Genomic DNA, 14,461 nt, shown 5'->3' on the forward strand with positions numbered 1-14,461 from the left:
AAAACAACTAGTTTCTAGCCAGTTAAGGGTATTTTCTTGCTCCCCACATCACTACGAATCTCATCTTTTGATGCCATCGGGTAGAACTGTTACACTTTACTGTATATTTTTACTACAAAACTTAGAAACTGGTATTGTGCTGGAGATAATGAAAATTAGGTTGAAAAGTGGTGGAATTAATTTGTATTTGTCACATATGCCGAATACAACTGGTGTAGACCCTACCGTGAAATGCTTGCTTACGTGCTCTTAACCAACAAACAAATTTAGCTTAATAAACGAAAGGAAAAATAGTAACAAAATAAATGAACGTTGAAGTTTTCTGTGTAACTGTTCTATATTCCTCTACTCAACTGGTGTCTTTCTCTCTGCCTTTTGCTTTTTCTTCTAGTCATTTTAGGAAGGAGACAACTGGTGTCTTTCTCTCTGCCTTTTGCTTTTTCTTCTAGTCATTTTAGGAAGGAGACAACTGATGTTGTTTGAATTGAATTATCCTCTACTCTATTCTTTCTCCGCCTGGCCCTTTAATCTATCCATCCTCTCTGTAATTTGAATGGGGGGGTGGGGTGGGGTGGCGGGGCAGATGTACAAAACCCATAGTGCTTTATAAACTGCCGTGTCCAAGTACACAGCCACAGAAACCATGCTGCGTTACCAAGAATCCACCTCGTTTTTCATTGAGCCTTCTTTCTCCTCTCTCTCCCACTCTTCTTCTTTCTCCTCTCTCTCCCACTCTTCTCTGACGCCCCCGGCCCTTCTCTCCCCCATCCATCCCCCTCCTCTCCTCCTAAATCTCCTGTATCTCTTTCTCTGTTGGTATTCAGTTACAGCAGGCAGCTAGTGTTGAGTCACGCTGTTTCATAAATTACCCCTCCAGCAATGGTTTATTATTTGACTTCCTCCCTGACCATCCTGCCTGTGTGTCAGTTTACTCCATCACAGAGAGCTTCTCAACCAAGGCCAGGGAGGAACATCCCAATAAAGGTTCAATCTTGTCAGTGTGTGTGTGTGTGTGTGTGTGTGTGGGGGGGGGGGGGATCTATTCCCATGTCCTCTTATTTCCTTTCAGACTATGGAGGAAAGTGTGTTCCACAACTCTCTTTGTTTATGTTGAAACCAAGGAGTTTTGGTAAATAAATAATACTAATAGGTCTTTGACGGTCACCTGACCCCTCAGTAAACCCCCTTCAGGTTGTTGTGACCAGTGGAGGCTGTAATGGAGGCTGTAATGGAGCGAATGGAATGGCATCAGACATGGCTGACATCAATGGCTGACATCAATAACCAGTTATCCCCGAGTCTATGACCTGGTTCTCATCAATAACCAGTTATCCCCGAGTCTATGAACTGGTTCTCATCAATGGCTGACATCAATAACCAGTTATCCCGAGTCTATGAACTGGTTCTCATCAATAACCAGTTATCCCCGAGTCTATGAACTGGTTCTCATCAATGGCTGACATCAATAACCAGTTATCACCTGTCTATGAACTGGTTCTCATCAATAACCAGTTATCCCCGAGTCTATGAACTGGTTCTCATCAATAACCAGTTATCCCCGAGTCTATGAACTGGTTCTCATCAATAACCAGTTATCCCCGAGTCTATGAACTGGTTCTCATCAATGGCTGACATCAATAACCAGTTATCCCCGAGTCTATGAACTGGTTCTCATCAATGGCTGACATCAATAACCAGTTATCCCCGAGTCTATGACCTGGTTCTCATCAATAACCAGTTATCCCCGAGTCTATGAACTGGTTCTCATCAATAACCAGTTATCCCCGAGTCTATGAACTGGTTCTCATCAATGGCTGACATCAATAACTAGTTATCCCCTGTCTATGAACTGGTTCTCATCAACAATTGTTAAAACGCCAAATTCAAAACAGAAATCTCATAATTAAAATTCCTCAAACATACAAGTATTTTACACCATTTAAAGGTAAACTTGTTGTTAATCCCACCACAGTGTCCGATTTCAAAAAGGCTTTACCACAAAAGCACACCAAACGATTATGTTAGGTCTGCACCTAGTCACAGAAAAACACAGTCATTTTTCCAGCCAAAGAGAGGAGTCACAAAAAGCAGAAATAGAGATAAAATTAATCACTAACCTTTGATGATCTTCATCAGAATGCACTCACAGGAATCCCAGTTCCACAATAAATGTTTGATTTGTTCGATAAAGTCCATCATTTATGTCTAAATACCTCATTTTTGTTTGCGCGTTTAGTACACACTCCAAACTCACGAGGCACGGGCAAATCCAGGCGAAATTCAGACTAAAAGTCATATTACATACAGTTCGTAGAAACATGTCAAACGAAGTATAGAATCAATCTTTGGGATGTTTTTATCATAAACTTCAATAATGTTCCAACCGGAGAATTCCTTTGTCTGTAGAAATGCAATGGAACGCAGCTAACTCTCACATGAGCGCGCGTGATCAGCTCATGGCACTCTGCCAGACCCCTGACTCAATCAGCTCTCATTCCCCCCTCCTTCACAGTAGAAGCCTCAAACAGGATTCTAAAGACTGTTGACATCTAGTGGAAGCCTTAGGAAGTGCAATATGACCCCATAGACACTATATATTCGATTGGCAATGACTTGAAAAACTACAAACCTCAGATTTCCCACTTCCTGTTTGGATTTTTTCTCAGATTTTTGCCTGCCATATGAGTTCTGTTATACTCACAGACATCATTCAAACAGTTTTATAAACTTCAGAATGTTTTCTATCCAAATCTACTAATATTATGCATATATTAGCAACTGGGCTGAGTAGCAGGCAGTTAACTCTGGGCACCTTATTCATCCAAGCTACTCAATACTGCCCCCAGCCATAACAAGTTTTAACAGAGATTATTTCACTTATAGTTCACTGAATCACAATTCCAGTTGGCCAGAAGTTTACAAACACTAAGTTGACTGTGCCTTCAAACAGTTTGGAAAATTCCAGAAAAGGATGTCATGGCTTTAGAAGCTTCTGATATGCTAATTGACATCATTTGAGTCAATTGGAGGTGTACCTGTGGATGTATTTCAAGGCCTACCTTCAAACTCAGTGCCTCTTTGCTTGACATCATAGGAAAATCAAAAGACCTCAGACATTTTTTTGACCTCCACAAGTCTGGTTCATCCTTGGGAGCAATTTTCAAACGCCTGAAGGTACCACGTTCATCTGTAAAAACAATAATACGCAAGCATAAACACCATGGGACCAGACAGCCATCATACCGCTCAGGAAGGCGACGCGTTCTGTCTAGAGATGAACGTACTTTGGCGCGAAAAGTGCAAATCAATCCCAGAACAACAGCAAAGGACCTTGTGAAGATGCTGGAGGAAACAGGTACAAAAGTATCTATATCCACAGTAAATTAGTTCTATATCAACATAACCTGAAAGGTCACTCAGCAAGGAAGAAGCCACTGCTCCAAAACCGCCATAAAAAAGCCAGACTACGGTTTGCAACTGCATATGGGGACAAAGATCGTACTTTTTGAAGAAATGTCCTCCGGTCTGATGAAACAAAAATAGAACTGTTTGGCCATAATGACCATCGTTATGTTTGGAGGAAAAAGTGAGAGGATTGCGAGCCGAAGAACACCATCCCAAAAGTGAAACATGGGGGTGGCAGCATCATGTTGTGGAAGTGCTTTGCTGCAGGAGGGACTGGTGCACTTTACAAAATAGATGGCTGCATGAGGCAGGAAAATTATGTGGATATATTGAAGCAACATCTCAAGACATCAGTCAGGAAGTTAAAGCTTGGTCGCAAATGGGTCTTCCAAATGGACAATGACCCCAAGCATACTTCCAAAGTTGTGGCAAAATGGCTTAAGGACACCAAAGTCAAGGTATTGGAGTGGCCATCACAAAGTCCTGAACTCAATCCCATAGAAAATGTGTGAGCAAGGAGGCCTACATACCTGACTCAGTTACACCTGCTCTGTCAGGAGGAATGGGCCAAAATTCACCCAACTTATTGTGGGAAGCTTGTGGAAGGCTACCCAAAACATTTGACCCAAGTTAAGCAATTTAAAGGCAATGCTACCAAATACTATTTGAGTGTATGTAAACTTCTGGCCCAATAGGAATGTGATGAAAGAAATAAAAGCTGAAATAAATCATTTTCTCTACTAATATTCTGACATTTCACATTCTTAAAATTAAGTGGTGATCCTAACTGACCTAAGACAGGGACTTTTTTTACTGAGTTTAAATGTATTTGGATAAGGTGTATGTAAACTTCCCACTTCAAGTGTACACACACACACACACACACACACACACACACACACACACACACACACACACACACACACACACACACACACACACACACACACACACACACACACACACACACACTGTGCACAAATAAGCATGTTCACATTGGAGGAGACGTCTGGGACCATATGGTGTGGCTCTTTGTGGACGGCTTTAAGACGAGACATTCCTGATTAGCATGACATGGTTAATTTAGTTAAAATGACACTGTCATTCCTCCTGCATATCAAGGAGCTCACATCCACACACAAAACTACTATCTGTTCTAATCATTCATTAGAATCATGCTTACAATATTCATAGTTGAATGAATATATCCCATCCCATAGAGTTTAATGTATTATTCAAATCAGTCTTCTACTCATCCCATGAGCGTGTATTCTAAATGAAACAACATTTAAACTGGTTAGAATGTCATCCCAGTAGAGCCTTACCCACCAGTAGTGAAGCATCTTTCTGTAACTGGGTTTAGGTGAGCTGGGAGAGGACTTAGGGAGGCAGAGCTGTCAGGATTGATTTAATTTGAAGAGAGGCTGAAGTCTCCGGAGGCTGGTCCTGGTGGTATAGAGGAGATTAGCCTCTCTGTCATTCATACGTAGCCTTTATCCCATTTAGCCATTTGGCAGGAGGCTTTGTGTACGTGTGTGTGGAGGAGGAGGAAAGGGTGCTGCGTCGTGTGTGTGGGCGGAGGAGGAGGAGGAATGGGTGCTGAGTGTGTTTACTATTACGTGCATCTGTGTAGAAATCAGAAGGATCACTCCAGATCCAAGGCGAAATTCGACATTTGTGCAGGTCCACTGGATGTCGGGAGACACTGTCAGAACCAGCCCAAGATCCCTGTACTGGGATTCAACCCACAGTCTACAGAGCAGGAGCTCATCGCCACTCCACCATCCGTCCACAACAATATACCAAGTCAGAGTTGTCTCTGTTTCATCCCTATCCCAAACCTTCACCCCTAATTAACCCAGTCAGAATGAATGCCTACACTTCACACTAGAGTTGTTTCTGTGTTTGTCACAGAACGTTGGGAGATGAAGTCAGTTTACTCGTCAAAAATAAACGTTTGGCCAAGGACGTTGGGGCATGAAGTCCGACTGTGATATCTTGTTGGTATAAATATAGGTTTTCATATATGGACTGTATGTCTGTCTGTGAATGTGTTTCTAAATGTATCTGTGTGCGTGTCCCTCTGTGTTGTGGCAGGGTGCAGTGGGAATGCCGTTGTTGAATAATTAGTATGTCGAGCGTGATACAGCTGTGCCGTTGCGGCGAGGTGTGTGTGAGAGAGAGAGGTGGCAGATGCTCCAAACACTCCCCTTCCTCTCTCTACTCTGATCAAACAGAAACGCTATCTCTACCTCATTCTGCTGGTATCTTTTCTATAGTTGAATCCTGGCAGAGTCGTGCTCCCCTCCCTGCAGAAAACGTAGCAGTAGGTGTTTCTTCTATTCTCCAGGGGATACTTTCTCTCTACCGCATGGAGATAAAAAAGAGAATAAAGGAGAGGAAGGATGGAGAGAGACGAGACGGAGAGGGAGCAGTTAAACTGTTCTTCTCCTCTTCTCCCTTCCCCCTTCCTCTTCTCTCCTCCCGCTTCCTGTTCTCCCACCACTCCCCATTCCTCCCTGCCCCGGTCTTTGACATCACATATGCTGCGGCCAATCTGAGGCTTTGTTCCGCCCACTTTCCTCTCCCTGGCTCCACCCCCTCCGCTGGCCCCTTATATATCCCCCTACAGTCCCGGCCGCAGAGTGTACAATGTGCTGCCAGAGAATCAGCAGCAAGCAGGGCAGACGCAGCAGAGAGACAGAGAGAGAGGGAGGAAGAGACAGGGAGAGTGTGAGTAGGATTTCTGCGCTTTATGACCAAAACCTCACAATACCTCCCACTCTACCTATTCCTCCCTTTCTCCTCTGTGCTCTGAGACAGAGAAACCTCCTCTGGTTGTCTCTATTTCTTGCTCCAGGCCAGTGCTGACTACTACTGAGGAGAAGATAGCTGAGGCAGAGGCAGCTCCAGGAGGATCTGCTGCCTGGTCTGCACCTCCAGCCTCCACCTCCTCTCTCCCTGCGGAAGGCCGGGTTAGTCCAACAGGATGGGCTGCACCACTAGCAAACTGGCCTGCCAGCCTCCAACCCAGCCCCCAGGAGCCCCGACCCCTGGACAAGACAATCAGTCCTTGAGCCAGCTGGAAGCCCAGGGGCCCAAAGGCCCGGAGGTCCTATCCAGTCTGGAGCGCCTTTCCCAGGCCACGGGCGGCATGGAGAAGTCCTGGTATCGCTGCATCTTCCCCTTTGGCATCATCTCGTTGGTGATCGGTGTGTCGGGCACGGCTGTTACTTACACATACAATGACCTGCCCCTGACCAAAGTGGTGACGGTAGTGTTGCTTATAGCCGGACTGGTGCTGACACTGACCGCCGCCGCCTGCTGGACGGTCCACAAGAGAAAGAAGAGGAAAAAGAAAGAGAGGGCTTCAGGAGCCGGAGGAGGAGGAGGAGGAGGGAGCTCCTTTACCTCAGAGCAGTGCCCCTTGTGAGGAACACCTGGAGCCTGGGATATTCTGACCACACAGGGACATGAGAGGAGAGAAGCCCCAGGAAGGGAGCACCGCCAGGGGGATGGGCTAGCCACCACCACCAGCCCTCCCTAGTCTTTATGGAGCCTGGCTGCTCTTGGCTCAGCTCATAGCTCGGGAATAGGTGTGGAGAGGAGGAGGATAAGGACTCAGGAAGAGGTGTGGAGGAGGTGGACAAGGACTCAGGAAGAGGTGTGGAGAGGAGGACTCAGGAAGAGGTGTGGAGAGGAGGAGGATAAGGACTCAGGAAGAGGTGTGGAGGAGGAGGACAAGGACTCAGGAAGAGGTGTGGAGAGGAGAAAAACAAGGACTCAGGAAGAGGTGTGGAGAGGACGAGGACACAGGAAGTGGTGTGAAGAGGAGGAGGATGAGGACTCAGGAAGAGGTGTGGCGAGGATGAGGGCTCAGGGTTCACGGACGGACAGACAGACGGGCGGAGGAAGTACCTGTGGAACTCTGAGGAGAGAGAGACAGAGGGAGAGACGGATGGGTCTGGCATGCGGGTTCACCACCTCCTCACACACACGCGCTTTTACAGTCGGACAGCAGGTGTCCAGTGTCAAAACAACCTCTCAGGAGACATGCACACACACACCCTGAGACCCCCTCACACACATTGACACACGCAGCAGGAGCCTCACAGACACTTAATCCGCTATGCCGAGCTGCTGCCGGAGTCAGTGCTGCCGTCACCGGCCGCGTCAGTCGCGACATTCCTCCCAGCCAGGACAGGTGACAAGCCGACCGACCGGTGAAAAGTGGGCCAGCGACGGCAACTCGACACCGGGCCGAAAGAGGAGTGCACCCGCGTCAGTGCCCCGCGTCATTCACTCGTCCTGTGACACTGCAGCAATGTGTTGGGGCTTTTTTTACGCAACAGGAGAGTGGAACCTGAGTCCGCCAGGATCTTACTGCCAGCTGGTGGTAGAGGGACGAGGAGAGGAGCAGGAGAGGGCAGGAAAATGATGTGTTTATTTGTGTGTATTTGTGTAAGTGTGTGTATGTGTGTGTGTGCAAGAAAGACATTCTACTGGGCCGAAAGAGTATGTACAGAACCTGTGGACTTTTTCCAGTGTAAGAACACAAGAACTAATGTATGGAACAAAGAAATCACACATCTACACTATTACACTAGAACAGAGTGACCAGCCCCTTCAGTATTACAGTAGTAGGTCATTGTCTGTGCCTTTGTGCCTTTCTGAGGCACAGAAAAGACTACTATTCTAGACTGTGGAATACAGACCAATGAGGAGAATATTCCACATGGAGTTATAAAGGCCCAAAGGAAACCATGTCTCTGCCTCAGCCATTGGTAACACAAAAGTCTGAGTTTTCAGGTCCAGCACCGGTATTAATCCTCGCAGTGAAAAAGGGACATAAAGGCATGTTTTTCTCCATGCAGCCATTCTGAGAGTGGAGTGGATAGAGCTGAGTGGAGAGAGCTGAGTGAGTGACTGCACTGCACACCTGACACACTGTAGTGTGACTATGAGCATTGACCTCTGTCAGTTTTTCTGCAGTCGTAGGACCTCAGCTCCTCTCTCACAGAGAGAGAAAGAGAGAGAGCGAGCAGGGGACAGGATGGGATAAATGAAGGACATTACTGCTGGGGGGACATTCCACCGAGGGACACTTTGACTTGGTGACACTCCACTCTGAGGGACCCCTCCCGTCCCCTTTTCAGTGCCTTGAGCGAGTGGAGCAGAGAACTGGAGAGCTGGAGCATGGAAAAAGGCTCTCACTTGTGTGTTACCCGTTTCCATCTGCTTTTCTGAGAATTTCCCTCTCCCTCTCTCTCCCTCTCTCTCCTCCTCTCCCTCTCCTCCCTCTCTCTCCTCCCTATCTCTCCTCCTCTCCCTCTCCTCCCTCTCTCTCCTCCTCTCCCTCTCTCTCCTCCTCTCCCTCTCCTCCTCTCCCTCTCTCTCCTCTCTCTCCTCTCCTCCCTCTCTCTCCGTGTCTCCCTCCCTCTTTCCTCCTCTCTCTCTCTCCTCCTCTCTCTCCTCTCTTTCCTCCTCTCTCTCCTCTCTTTCCTCCTCTCCCTCTCCTCCCTCTCTCTCCTCCTCTCCCTCTCCTCCCTCTCTCTCCTCCTCTCCCTCTCTCTTCCCTCTCTCTCCTCCTCTCCCTCTCCTCCTCTCCCTCCTCTCTCTCCTCTCTCTCCTCTCTTCCCTCTCTCTCCGCGTCTCCCTCCCTCTCTTTCCTCCTCTCCCTCTCCTCCCTCTCTCTCCTCCTCTCCCTCTCCTCCCTCGACCCTGACAGACAGACAGCTATCTCAGGGGGAGACAACCCTCCTTCCCTCACATTACTATTACCATTCAAACATTTCCCACTCCCCCCTCACCATTTTTCTCATCTCTCGTGGAATACCCCGTTGTGACTGACCACTGGAGGAGACTGGGACTACTGCAGCACGACAAACACACACACACACACAAACACACACACACACACACTAACACCAACACATACGCAAGCAAACACACACACGCAAACACACACACACGCAAACACACACCAAGACCGGTTTTCCATCCTTTCCTCTCTTTCCTCAATGTTCCTGAAAAATGAGGAAACTGCTCTGTGATCTGGGAAACCCTCTCTTGCGGTGGTGAGGATTTATTAATGGCATTGATTTGATTGGACCATCCTCATTTCGTACTGATGAATCAGTGTTTTAAAAGGATCTGTACAGGTTTGTGTCATTAGGGAATAGAGGCAGTGTACTCATCTAGCTTCTCTCAATAGATGTTCTGAGAATGAATAGGCGAGGCTACACAGTGTTACTGAGACCACCACTTGGGCTGATTGTCTTGATAATGGAACATATTGATGGTTGTCTTGACGATATAACTAACATATTGACGGTTGTCTTGACGATAGAACTAACATATTGACGGTTGTCTTGACGATAGAACTAACATATTGACGGTTGTCTTGACGATAGAACTAACATATTGACGGTTGTCTTGACGATAGAACTAACATATTGACGGTTGTCTTGACGATAGAACTAACATATTGACGGTTGTCTTGACGATAGAACTAACATATTGACGGTTGTCTTGACGATAGAACTAACATATTGACGGTTGTCTTGACAATATAATTAGCATATTGACGGTTGTCTTGATGATAGAACTAACATATTGATGGTTGTCTTGACGATATAACATATTGATGGTTGTCTTGATGATAGAACTAACATATTGACGGTTGTCTTGACTACTACAGTGTATCTCTGGATGCGTAGAGAGAGTTAAATGGATATAGATTAGAATGCACATACACGTGAACAGAGGTAGAGAAGGGAGTCTGGCCTTCAGTCTGGAGCGGTGCCTGTTTTGAACGGGCTCTCCCCTTGAGAAAAGTGTCATTGATTAGCCAAGTATTGATCCAGTCCCATAGAACACCAATGGCATCTAGCATGGTGTTAAATGTGTCTATGCATAAAGAGAAATCAGATACATAACCTTTCAGTGCCAAAGACTCGGTCTGCATCCCAAATGGCACCCTATTCCATATATAGTGCACTACTTTTGACCAGAACCCGGGTCATATGTAGTGCACTAAATAGGGAAAAGGGTGCCAATAAAGACGCAGACTCTCTCCACTCACAGGTCAGCCTCAGCTCTATGGTTACATGTTTAGTGTAGTAGGATAGACATGCAATGACATGGATCAGCCCTTTCTCCTGCTTTTGCCTTTGTCCTGAATATGTTGCAGCTTATTGTGTGTGAATGTACTGTAACTATGTCCTCTATTGAACGTGTTAGTCAGTACAGCTTTGTCTGATATCCTCTATTCTACAACCCAGCCAAACTGAGGTGAGCTCTACTGCGCTGGCCTACTGGAATTATGCTGGAAACATTTGATGAACTAACGCAGTATGGTTCAGATTGGCACAATAGTGTGAAAAGGCTGAGAGAGAGAGAGAGAGAGAGAGAGAACAGAAGACAGAGAGAGAGAGAACAGAAGAGAGAGAGAGAGAACAGAAGAGAGAGGGAGCGCAACCAGCCAGTCGAGGCTCTCAATTCTAAGTGGGGACTCTGACTTTGACTCTGGACAGATTTAGGTCAGTCATGCTCAGTGGTGGAAAAACGACCCAGTTGTCATACTTGAGTAACAGTATAGATACCTTAATAGAAAGTTACTCAAGTAAAAGTGAAAGTCACCCAGTAAAATGCTACTTGAGTAAAAGTCTTAAAGTAGTTGGTTCTAAATATACTTAAGTATCAAAGTATCAAAAGTAAAAGTATAAATCATTTCACATTCCTTATATAAATCTAGAACATACGGCACTATTTTCTTGTTTTTAAAATGTACGGATAGCCAGGTGTACACATTAACACTCAGACATCATTTACAAACGATGCATATGTGTTCAGTGAGTCAGCCAGATCAGAGGCAGTAGAGATGACCAGGGATGTTCTCTTGATAAGTACGTGAATTGGATCATATTCCTGTCCTGCTAAGCACTCAACATGCAACAAGTACTTTTGGGTGTCAAGGAAAATGTATGGAGTAAAAAGTACATTATTGTCTTTAGGAATGTAGTGAAGTAAAAGTTGTCAAAAATATGAATAGTAAAGCAAAGTACAGGTACCCCAAAAAACTACTTAAGTAGTACTTTAAAGTATTTTTACTTAAGTACTTTACACCACTGGTCATGCTGAACTGAATATTATTATTATTCGTAGTTAGAATGCTTTACTGGAAACGGCACTGAAAATGTCTCTGAACTCTGGCTGCTCTGGCGCAGGATCAAGGCAGTGGTCCTGGCCTTCAGCCACAGAATAGGAATGCTGCCTTCTTGTCCTTTTTGTTACTGGACAGAATAACAAGTGGCTTTACTGGCTGAAGTAGTTGGGTTCTCCAGTACTCTCACTGGGCACAGACGTTAATTTAACGTCTATTCAGCGTTGGTTCAATGTCATTTCATTGAAATGACATGCAAACAGCATTGATACAACCAGTGTGGCCACAGTGGGATGTGTATATAATTCTCTGTGCTTTACAGCCAGCTCTACTGACTTGCATCGTCATGGCATGCCATACATTGTTAGTGGAGTTTGGCATGACAACGGACATGACCAAGGAGTCAGGCTGAAGCTCAAACAGGCCTGCTACCAGCAGGCTAGCTTCAAAAGGCCTTTTCACATGTGGTTATCCCAAGTGTATACTGAACCCCAGACGCTCTTAGTCCTGGGCTAGAAACGCTAGAGCAGGGGTTCTCAGAGTGGGGTCTGCAGACTCCTGGGAAGGGGAAAACTGAAAACTAGCTGTTATTGGCAGAGAGGTTTGGAACTCTCTTTCTTATTGGTCTATTAACTCATTTACTGCTAGGCAGAACAAAACTCCATCCGATCAAAACATATTGACATTTTAGGAGGACTTTTCGAACAGCTCTTACAGCATTATCATAAATAAAATGCAAATTAATTACTTAAAAATCATACAATGTGGTTTTCTGGATTTTTGTTTTAGATTCTGTCTCTCACAGTTGAAGTGTACCTATGATACAAATTGTAAGTAGGAAAATCTGAAAACTCGGCAGTGTATCAAATACTTGCTCTCCTCACTGTAAATATAATGTTTGACTGCACTGGGCCTTTAAAACGGCAAAGTTGTATCTGCCTCATGACAAAATGTGTAGAATTGCAGGAAATGTGCTTGAAAACTGCAAAAAAAATTATCTGATGTCAAGAGGCGAGCTTTAAAATGTTCCTTTCCCTGGCCAGAGACTTGGTTCATCCAGCCATGCCCTGCTGAAGTCATGGTAAAACTGGACTTGTTCTGATTAAGAGGGCGTCCCTGTTGAATTTCCTTTTATTTCTCTTGCACTAGTTGAACACGATTAAAGAACACGATTAAAGAAGACAGAGGAACATATTTATTTCATGAGTCTCTGGTGACGTATTTGCCACAAATAGTCACATAACATCGTTTTAAATTGAAAGGAAGCCAAGTCTGAATATCAAAAGAAGCAGGGTGAGATATTTATAAAAGAGATGATTTGTAGGCAGCGCTCTGAGAATCCCTTAGAAGAGAGAGAGAGACAAGGCCCCTGGTGTTTACATTGTAACCATCTCTCTCTTTCCATCTCTCCCTCCCTCTCTCTCCCTCTCTCTCCCTCTTCGAGGAGAGTTGTGCAATTTCATTGAGAGAACTGGACCGCAAAGTTTTACGTGCAGGGAATACAGTCACAAGCAGTTTGGCTGTCATTCTAACCACACACACATACACGGACACACTGAAACACAGACATGGACACACACGGACACCCACATGCACGCACACACACGGATACGCACAGTCCGACATGTAGGTCTCTGAACACCATGCATGTACTGTGTGTGTATTTAGCTTTGTGAGTTCAGCTGTGTGCTTGCTTCTGAGGAGAAAATCTTGTTATGTAATCATATATACAGTACGTAGTAGTACTTGATGTGATACTTGAATAGCACTTAGGTCGTATTCATTAGGGCACACAGTAGCAAAAGATTTTACAACGGAATATGAAAACTAACTGTTTCTCATTGGATAAGTTCAGGCACTTCCACACTACTTCGGTCTGTTTTCTTCCGTTCGGTGCCTAATGAACACGTCCCTGGTATGAGGTGATGTAAAGATGGAATGATGATTATGCTGCAAAAGAGAAGAGAGAAAAAGAGGGACATCTACCTCTACTCCGGGTGAGGGATGTCTTTAACAAATAGTGGACAGCCATGTCTGTCTGCTGAAACCAATGCTGTTTATTTGTCACTAGTGACAGAAAATGTATGTCTCTCTGCCCATTATTCTGTGGTGAATACAACTATCTATTTGTATATTTATACTCTGTCTGTCTGAACGTGTATATTTTCATTTGAATTGTTGTAGTACCCCTTTCCTGCAGTCGAATGACCTAGTGGCCTCATGGGTGGAATGTTATTCATATTTTTCATAATTTCATAATTAATAAACATTATTTTTTTAAACCCACCGAAAATCTGGTGTTTGTTTCTATGTCAAACAGTTTTGTTATATTTCAGTCTTCTGGGATGTATATGAAGTGTAATATTGGGATTCAAACTCAAAATGAAATACATTTCCTATCTGGCATCTTCTTTTTTTGTTGTTGCCCATAACCATGTGTGTGAGGTGTATACTTTGTTTCAAAGTATATTTGTTGGACTACCATCAACCACTCTGTGTGACCCTGATTTAGCCCACTGCAGTAAAAGGTTATTTAAAGCAGTGATGTGAAAATCCTCTCTTTCTGTCATCTCTTGGTATAAGGTTTTCATCGAAGAAAGGATAACTCTGTTTTGGCTAAGAAGTTTAAAGGGATAGACTGCTTTCAAAGTAAGGAAACACATATCTAAATATGTCATTTAGCTGAACTGTCCCTTTAATTTGACAATAACACAATTACTGCTTGTGAGGTGTTTACAGAGCTGTTGAGTCTTCATTGATGCTCAGGTTAACCTGGACTCCAGGTTTATCCCTATAGATCTGTCAGGATTTCTGTTTTGCAGGACTGGGCTAAAAATAGAGGAAGAGTAGGGGGAGGGAAGGAGTGGGTGGAGAGAGAGGGGGGGGGGGGGG

Source organism: Oncorhynchus mykiss, chromosome 12, assembly GCF_013265735.2.
Source record: "Oncorhynchus mykiss isolate Arlee chromosome 12, USDA_OmykA_1.1, whole genome shotgun sequence".
In the NCBI taxonomy this organism is placed as follows: domain Eukaryota; kingdom Metazoa; phylum Chordata; class Actinopteri; order Salmoniformes; family Salmonidae; genus Oncorhynchus; species Oncorhynchus mykiss.